Raw genomic sequence first — 9729 nt, forward strand, 5'->3', positions numbered from 1 at the left:
ACACCCTATCCCTCACCCCCTGATACACACACCCCTATCCCTCACCCCCCGATACACACACCCCTAAACCCTCACCCCCTGACACACACCAAGAACAACAAATTATATTTTCATAGCGCATTTCACGTCAGGACATCTCAAGGGGCTGTGATGTTAGGAATGCCAACCCGAGCTGGTGGTAGGGATCAGGAAGTGACGTCCGGCAATGAGTTCGCTGGGGATTTTGAAATGGCGCCTCCGCGCCAGAAGCTGCCGAACCTTCGCCTCACTGGTCCCTCTCCACCACTCGTTCCTCCACCTGTGGCCTCAGTGGTCTCTCCCATCTGTTGTACAGATGGGAGATTTGAAATTTCTTGCCCCGCCAGTGCCCGCCCACGGTCAACCTCACCCGGCTTTCATCGGCCAAACCTTCAACCCTCCCCGATCACATCTTCCGCTGTTTACCGTGGTTTCCCGTTTCCCGAGGCCCTGCCATTCACTGACTCATGAGCACGAGCACCATGTGTTGGGACCTTTGGAAGGACTGTCTGTGGTCCCCCTCAGGACTCAGGACTTTCCCCTCCCAGCTCCCCTTAAACAGGTGATGGTAATAGATTGGGGGGTGGTGCGGGGCTGAGCCCCTCTAACCTTCATCACCCGCCATCTAAGCACAACTACAGGTTAAACAAACTTCACTTGTTTTATCTTATTAATCCTTCTTTTACCTTTGTGATCGCTTTTGATGACTATATTCATTTTAATACCTTTCATCTGTTTACTTAGTTGAACAATGAAACACCAGATACCATTATTAATAATGCAATTGATACAGCGCCTAATAATGTCTTCGAGACATCTCAAAGCGCTTCACAGAATATACTGTAAAGTTGATTGTGTATATATTTTCAACCACCAAGGCGCACAGCAGTGTCCCACCAACAGTTGGGTTTCAAATTATTTCATTATTATTGAAATAATTGTGTTTCAATCCTAATCAGATCGGTTTGTGTATGAAAAATAAAATATTTGAAACTCCTTCAACAATATTAAATTCCAATTTATAATAATAACGAGCTGTGCCCATTACAGCTTTGCAACCAAAGGATCCGATATGGAATGGAGATTTCAGGGACAGCATTGACAAACCATTTAACATACCATAAGCACTGTGTGTACACCTTAAGCAAAACTGCCATACATGTGCAATGGGTCACAGCTCATGAACGAAAGAAGATGGTACCCAAGCTATGCCAACCAAAGCGGTTTACAGTGTGATCCAGCAGGTCCTCGAGTTATTGCAAGGTTTCCGTGGAGACAATATTTGCAGTTTTTCCTTCTTCGGCCACAATGTACAGGGTTTGAGATCATACCTTTCTGTGTTGAAGTCCAACTCTGCTGTTCTTTGTTCTTCAGTTTTGTTTAATTCGCCTTCTCTCTTTTCATAGCATTTTTATTTGTCCTTGAAAGGCTTGATCTTCGCTTCGGCATCTTTTAAGATTAAGAAAATTATTTGGAGGACTCCTGTTGGGAGGAATGAGTGAGAAGACTCAGTGGGAGGAGTCCTTGTTCAGAGGACTCCTGTGGGAGGACTTATGTTTGGGAGGATTTCTTGTTGGGAGGACACCTTTTGCTAATTTATTGCCGAATATAGAATGGTGTGTGATTTTGTTGCAGAATAGTGTGAATACCCCATATTTTGGTCATTCAGAACTCTGCAGCTCGTGTACTGTCCCGCACCAGGCTTCGCGATCACATCACTCCCACCCTCGCTCGCCTCCACTGGCTCCCCATCCCCCAGAGGATTGATTTCAAGATCCTCATCCTCACCTACAAGGCCATTCACGGCCTTGCTCCCTCCTACCTCTCCAACCTACTATCCCCTACCTACCTGCCCGTACCCTCCGTTCCTCTGGCTCCGGTCTGCTCCACGTCCCCCGCCTCAACCGCCCTACTATCGGTGGTCGGGCCTTCAGCCTCTCAGCCCCCAGGCTCTGGAACTCTATCCCCCAGTGCCTTCGCCTTGCTTCCTCCCTTTCCTCCTTCAAGGCCGGTCTCAAAACCTTTCTCTTTGCCGTGCCTTCAGCTCCCCTCTCGACTCTCTTCCTCCTCCTCGCTCCCTCCCTTCCCTCCCCTCACCCTGACCATTTCCCCCCTCCTCTCTCCCTCCCTTCCCTCCCCTCACCCTGACCATTTCCCCCTGCTCGGGTCATGACCCAACTGTGCAGCGCCTTGGGACGTCCTCCTGACGTGAAAGGCGCTCTATAAATGGAATCTTGTTGTTGTTTGGTGCTTAAGCTCATCAACAACAGGAGATCCCCGAAAAAAATATACCCATGACACTCCACACTGCAAGAACTTTCCAATGAGGTATAAATCATGTTAATCGGTTATTGTGTTTTTAGCAGACAAACAAATAGACATTTTTTCTATATTAGTTCAGATAATAATCCTTGCATTTGATTTAGCACTTCATCACAGCTTTGAGGCGTCTCAAAGTGCTTCACAGGATACAATGTAAAGTGAATTGACTGAAAAATAAAATATTTTAAACTCCAGCAGTAACACTTTATTACAGACAGAGAAATAGATTCACCTTTTCCTCGTTTCTCCTGATGGCTGTTGTGGTGTAATTTGAGGAATAGAATCATTTGCTGAAAGTTACTGTGGTTTAAAATGACAGTGAAGCCACACACAGCGTTAAATACATAAACCTGCAGTACCGCGTTACTGCCAACAGATGGTGGTGTTGCACTGGGAAACTTCACCCCAATGTTCACAGTAAAACAACAATAATAATCATAATAATAATATTTGAGAAGTGCCTTTTCATATCAGGAGAACATCTCAAAGCTCTTCACAGGATTCACTGTAAACATATGAGCTGAGAAGTTACAGGACATAGTTACACAGTGAACCTCACATCAGTATAATTGCTGACGTCACACCTGAACCCGAGTAAATTCACCTTTTCCTCGTGTCTCCTGATGGATGTTGTGATGTGATTTGAGGAACAGAGTCATTTGCTGAGGCTTAAAAGGACAGTGAGGCCGAGCGTATACAGTGGAAGCCATTTAAGACGGACACGCCAGGGCCGGGCATTTTGTCTGAATTAAGAGGGGCCCTGAAGTTAACTGGTTTCAATGCATTAAATCTCACCCGGTTTTCTTCACCCAATTACTGCAGCAACAAACTACATTTGTACAGCGGCTTTCACGTCAGGAGGAAATTGAACCTTTTTGATTGAAAACTTCTCTCAAGTCGGACTGCACAAGATCAGTGCGGCGTCTCTCTCTCTGCTGCTCACAACGATGTCATGAAGTGCACTCTAACACTTGTCATAGAGTCCGCTCTTTAGTACGAAGCTTTCTGCCTCTCGCAGGCCAGTCAGAGCTGTGCCGGCCATCACAGATGGGGCCTCGTTCTCCTCAGAGTTGCTGTCGCTGTCGTTCACGACTAGTGGCCCCTCGGCGACCACAGCTTCAGCCACGATGGCCTCTTGGTCCTGGGGATCACGGTAGAGTAGATCAGCGTCAATGTCCAGGAACTGGTCAGTGATCTGCCTCTCGCCCTCGGCCTCTGCGCTTGTCCTCCCCTCAGCCTCAGTGCAGGGAGCAGCGTCACCAGTCACAAACCCGGCATTTGCGAAGCAGTCGGATATCATCGCAGGCTTCATGCTCTCCCAGGCCCTGGCAACCATGCCGATGGCACCCAGAGGCTGATGTGTCTCACCAGCTCTCCCACGGTGGCATTGGGGGCTGATCACGTTGCCATCGATGGCGTCCAGTAGGCACTTTCGTAGCTGCTCGTGGTAGGAGAGCTTCAGGTTTCGGATGATCCCTTGACCCATGATCAGAGTGGTGTCCGGGGGAATCAGTTCCAGGCAGATGTTCTTGAGAGTTGGAATGGTCAGGTGACATGGTGCACTGTCCACAAAAGCAAGAATCTTACGCCCCTGCTCAACCAGCTCAGTGTCCCACTGCGTCAGCCATTCCTTAAAGATCCCTCTCATCATCCACGCCATCTTGTTGGCCTTATAGATGATGGGTAGAACAGTAAGGTCAACCCCCTTCATACAGCGAGGGCGTTGGCTCTTCCCGATGACCAGCGGTTTGTGCTGGTCACTGCCGGTCATGTTGGCGCAGGCCATCAGTGCAATGCTGTCCATCGCCCTCTTCACACCGTTCAGCGCCGTCTGGTGAAAATACAATGAGCCGTCAGGTCCTGGACGGTAGTACAGCCCCATTTCCTTTGCGTTGTAGATGTCATTGGCAGCATAGGAAGAGAGCAGCACACTGCTGGTGTCAGCGCCCTCTGGGCAGTGCTCTTTAGCTCTCTGGGAAGCAGCCTGTGTGTGATGTTGTTACGTGCCTTCCAGCGGCTAAACCAGCCGTCAGTCACCGTGAAGCCCGGCTTCTAGAGGTCACGTGCCAGGCTCTCTGCTTTGGCTTTGAGGATGGGCCCATTGAGCAGCTGCCCCTCAGTGGACGCCCTTTGGAACCACAGGAGATCGTGCTCCACCTGGGGATCTTTGCCTTTGCGATCCCTCTTCTTATGAGGAGGCCGCTGTGTGGCACAGCTTCATCTCACTGGCGATGATGTCACCCAGTGTCGACTTCTTGACACCGAATCTTCTGGTCAGTTCCTGTACCGGATTCCCTTATGTCTCCATCTTGACTCTGTCTAACACTTCTGTCTTCTCCAAGAGCGTCCGAGACATTTTCTTCGACATGATGGCTGTTTATCACGCGCTGTGTGAGAGGGTGACATGAGTTAATGATAAAAAATAATAATCTGTGTATTTGCTACAGCGCCTGATCACAGTGTTGAGATGTCTCAAAGCACTTCACAGGCAGTGAAGGCGGTGGATAGTGAAACCTGTGTTAGAGAAAGAGCAACATTTTGGCGGGTGATGTGAATAGGGGAGCTGGCGGGGGAGGGTTTGGGGGAAAACGACTGTCAAGTTTAAGTGATGAGAATTAATAATAATATTTCTTGCATTTGATACAGCCCTTATCATGTCTTTGAGACATTTCAAGGAGCTTCACAGTATAAACTGTGAAGTCAATTGACTGTATTTCGTGGGCAGAGTATGACAGCCAATTGCACACAACAGTGACCCACAAACACTCTTGGATTGAGTGACCATATTATTTCTTTTTTAATTCAATTGGGAAGGATGTGGATGAGGGAAGTGAGAGAAGGGGGTAGGGGTTACCTTTTGGAGGCAGGGGAGGCAGGCCTTGGGGTGCGCTGATGATGGGGCAGTCGGGGTGGCTGCTCTGGGACAATCATTGACAAGTGTTGCGGTGCTCCGGGTGGAGGAGGCCCAGGGCTGGAGCAGAGGGAAGTCTGTGGAAGGGCCCAGGATAGAGAGCAGGTGAGGAGGGTGACAGGAGACAAGAACTGAATGTAATAATATTTCTTGCATTTGATATAGCACCTTATCACATCTTTCAGATGTCACAAAGGGCTTCAGACATTTTGTACATTACTTTACACAATATTCTGTGAAGCACTTTGGGACGTCTTCCCGACGTGAAAGATGCTGTATCAAATGCAAGCATTATTATTATTACTGTGTAAAGTGAATTGACTGTGTATTTTGTGGGAGAAACGTGGCAACCAATTGCACACAGAGGTGTCCCACAAACAGTCATGGATTCAGTGTCCAAATTCTTTTTTTAAGGGATTATTCCCCCAGAATGCGATTAAAACTGGTTCCTATTGACTGCTTGGTAAACAGAGGCATGTGCAGTGAGGGAAGTTGCCTAAGGTTTCGCCCCACTCGGGTATCGAACACGTGCTCGACAAGAGCTCAATCTGATATGTAATGTAGAGACAGAGAGAGAGAATAATAGTAACAATGATCCATACATTTGATATAACCACTTAACACTTATTCAACACATCACAAAGGGCTTCACAGGATACACTCTAAAGCAATGTGACTGTATATTTTGTGGGCAAAGAGCAGCAGCCGATTGTGCACAGCAGTGTCCCCACAAACAGCCATGGATTGAAGCAACTAAATTATTATTGTTGTTGTAGGGATTAATTCCCCCGGAAAAGTGACACGGCAATCGACGAACAACTGAGTGAAGTGAGAGAGAGGGAGTGAGAGAGAGTCAGAGAGAGGGAGTGAGAGTCAGAGAGAGAGTGAGAGAGAGTCAGAGAGAGAAGGGAGTGAGAAAGAGGGCGGGACAGAGAGGGCGGGGAAGGGGAAGGAGATGACAGGAAACAGGTAATAAACAGTAACTTGTTGACTTTCCTGTTGTTTTGGGGGAAATGACTGGTTCCTTCCTGTGCACCGGAAGCTGTCAATGCACAACCCAACCGGGACCTGGCGCTTTGTGTCCGAATTAACCGGTGTCCAACGTTACCCGAATACCGCGGCCGCCATTGTGTGCTGTTATATCCCGCGGTGACGCTGTGTCACCAACGGGTGGCGCTGCCTCGTGTGGTATGTGGTTCGATGCCGCGGTGACGCTGTGTCACCAACAGGTGGCGCTGCAGCCACTCCGCACTGTCAGTGATACACCGCCACCATCACAGAGATAGGGCGCTTTCACCCGCGCAGTGCATTGTGGCTCCCGGGCACCGCCATTGCTGCTGTTCCTTCTGCTCAGTGTCAGCGACACAAACCCCCGCACAGGCGGCGCTTCCTCTCGTCCCCGTCTCACCCCCTCCCTCTGGGGAAATGTCATCATTGTTATTATTATTACCTTCTGATCCGGGCCCAAGGGGAGGGTCACAGCCACAAACCTCCCAAACAAGTGGCTTCTGCTGATCTCTGGGTCTGGACACAGCCCCAAAGCTGAGAGTGGCAGCAGTTTGTGGGAGTGAGCGGTGGAGGGGACACGGCTGCAGAGAGCAGCACCGGAGCTCAGCGGAGGGTCTCACTTGCCCCGTTTGCCCGGACCTGGTCAAGGGTCCGGTTTCTCTGGTTTGCGGCCACAGCTTCTGCCGCTCGTGTCTCGCAGGGCTTTGGGAGAGGCCGGAGGCTCACTCCTGCCCGGAGTGGCGCCAGGTGTGTCCGGGAGGGGAGCTGAGAGCAGGTCGACCAATGGATAATTTGGCTGAAAAAGCTCAAAATCTCAGTCTGGATCCGAAACGGGGAGAAAGGGAACACCGTTGTGACGATCATCGGGAAGAGCTGAAGCTGTTCTGTGAGACGGATAAGAAATTGATCTGTGAGATGTGTCTCATTTACGCTGAGGAACAGAATCACAAATCACTCAGTGATGTCCATAGACAAAGCTGCTGAGATCTACAAAGGTACACAAGGAGCGGACTTTATAATGTGACTGCAATTCTCTCTCTCTTTCTTGAGCCGAGTGTCTGACACACACGGAAACTATTGCTGTGTTTAAGAGAATCCAAAGCAGGTGGTGATTGAGATATAAGGGAGAAACTATTTCCACTGGTGGGTGGGTCGTAACCCGAGGATTTATAACAGTTAAAAGAAACAGAGGAGAGGTTTTTCCGCACAGCGTTTTTAGTGTCTGGAATGCATTGCCTGAAAGGATGGAAGAAGCCGATTCAATAACAACTTTCAAGAGAGAAGCAGATAATTATTTGGGGAGGACAAGTTTGCAGGGCTATGGGGAGAGAGCGGGGGAGTGGGAGTGATTGGGAAAGCTCTTCTCAAAGAGCCGACACAGACACAATGTACCAAAAGGCCTCCTTCTGTGCTGTATAATTCTATGATTCTATGATATGTTAACTGCACATGGAATATTGACCTGTGTCCCCGGAGGGACGCACTCTGTTTACAAATCTGTTGACTATTTGACACAGGCCGACAAGAGCCAAGGCTTGTGTATCCCAGAGTATAAGTCGGGGTATCTATTGAAGTTTAACCAACTAAACGGCATAACCGGCCATTGAGAGCGCTATCTGTCAGACTTCCCGCTGTGTGTTCTCTCTGGTCACATTGACACAGTTAACAATGTGTTTGTTTTGGTTAATTTCCATTTTGATTACAGGAGAAACTGAAATCGTATTTCAACTTGGGTCTGAAGAGAAAGGATGTTGTTTTTCGAGCTTAGTTTGGGCTAAAAAGAGAAGATTTCTGCCTTGAAAGTAAGTTGCGTGTGATAAGAGTCAGCACTCTCACCTCTGAGCCAGAAGATTGTGGAATCCATCCCCACTACGGGCTGTCAGTCGTGTCTCTCTCTTTACTGTGTGATGTCTGGGCTCTCAGTCATGTCTCTCTATTTACCGTGTGATGTCTGGACTCTCAGTCATGTCTCTCTATTCACCGTGTGATGTCTGGGCTCAGTCGTGTTTCTCTATTTACCGTGTGATGTCTGGGCTCAGTCGTGTCTCTCTCTTTACCGTGTGATGTCTGGGCTCAGTCCTGTCTCTCTCTTTACCGTGTGATGTCTGGGGTCTCAGACGTGTCTCTCTCTTTACTGCGTGATGTCTGGAGTCTCAGTCGTGTCTCTCTCTTTAACGTGTCCCGTTGTGATGTCTGACGCCTCACTTTACAGGAACAGGCGAGGAGTCTGCAGAACGACGTCAGGGCTGAGTTTGCCGAAATGCACCAGAGCCTCAGTGACACGGAGCAGTGTGTAATGCGAGAGCTCAGAGAGTGAGAGGAGGAAATGTTATAGGGTTTGAAGAGGCGTTAAAATCTATAGACCCAGAATTAGTAACGTTACAGCGGCAAATAGATGAACAGGTCATGGGGTCCTTTCTGAGGGTAAGAAAAGGAGATTGTTATTATTTATGTAATAATAGTCCTTACATTTTATACAGCGCCTTTAATTTCCTTTTAATGTCTTAAAGTGATTCACAGTAAAATGTAGTGACTGTGTATTTTATAGACAAACACAACAACCAATTTGCACAGAAAGTGCCCCACAAACAGCAATGAAGTGAATGAGCAATTGTTTTTGGGAGTAACTCCCTTCACGTTTCCAGTCGTGTCCGGGATCTTTATCGTCCACCTGAACAGGCGCAACACCACAGGTTAACGTGTCATCCAAAGGACAGCCCTCAGCTCTGCAAAACTAACAACGTAACAGAGCTCAGCCCTTACACTTCCCTACAAAACACACAGTCACTACACTTTACGGTGAATCCAGTGAAGTGTTTGAGACGTCCTCCCAATGTGAAAGGCTCTGTACCAAATGCAAAGCTCCTTCTTCTCACCTTGTGTAAAGCTCCCTGAGCGAGTCACCGTGTGGGAGGTTGTTCCGCACGCGGAGGGTTAGCTGCTGTGACTCTGACCTCTCGGTGTTTGTTTCATTTCAGGAGGAAGATTCTCGGAAGATCAGGTCTGACGTTCTCTTCAAACAAACTGTTTCACTCATTAATGTCAAAGCAGTAACCACGGGATCCACTCTGCTGCCTGTGCCCTTTCTACTGCCACCCCCTCCCCAGCTCCCTGTGTCCCCGACCGGCCCCACCCATCCCTCCCTCACTTTTAATGGCCTCCAAGACCTTGATCCTCCTGACCTCAGTGACCTATTAACACTATACCAACCTGTCTGCTCCACCTGCTCCATGTCCACAGCCCTACCCACCCCACCACTGGTGGTCGGGGTCTCTGCTTTTCTGCTCCAGCTTCTGGAACTCCAAACCAGAACCCCCCATCTCCCTCCTCACCTGTTTGTGTGCAATGAAGTGTTTTGGTACGACCATCTAACGTGAAAGCTCTTTATGAGTGTAAATTGTATAACAAGAATCATAATAATAATAATAATCCTTACAACTGGAATAGCAGCTTTCACTACGGGATGACAT

At 48.6% G+C, this 9729-nt stretch overlaps 1 long non-coding RNA gene across 1 annotated transcript; it reads left to right on the forward strand.

Annotated features, from left to right (window-relative positions):
- Positions 1–8029: 8029 nt before the first annotated feature.
- On the forward strand, positions 8030–9491 carry LOC121851206. Its single transcript, XR_006085858.1, has 3 exons — positions 8030–8061; positions 8472–8683; positions 9238–9491. It is a non-coding gene; the product is annotated as an uncharacterized LOC121851206 (long non-coding RNA).
- Positions 9492–9729: the final 238 nt, after the last annotated feature.

Source organism: Callorhinchus milii, unplaced genomic scaffold (assembly GCF_018977255.1).
Source record: "Callorhinchus milii isolate IMCB2004 unplaced genomic scaffold, IMCB_Cmil_1.0 Scaffold30, whole genome shotgun sequence".
Taxonomy (NCBI): domain Eukaryota; kingdom Metazoa; phylum Chordata; class Chondrichthyes; order Chimaeriformes; family Callorhinchidae; genus Callorhinchus; species Callorhinchus milii.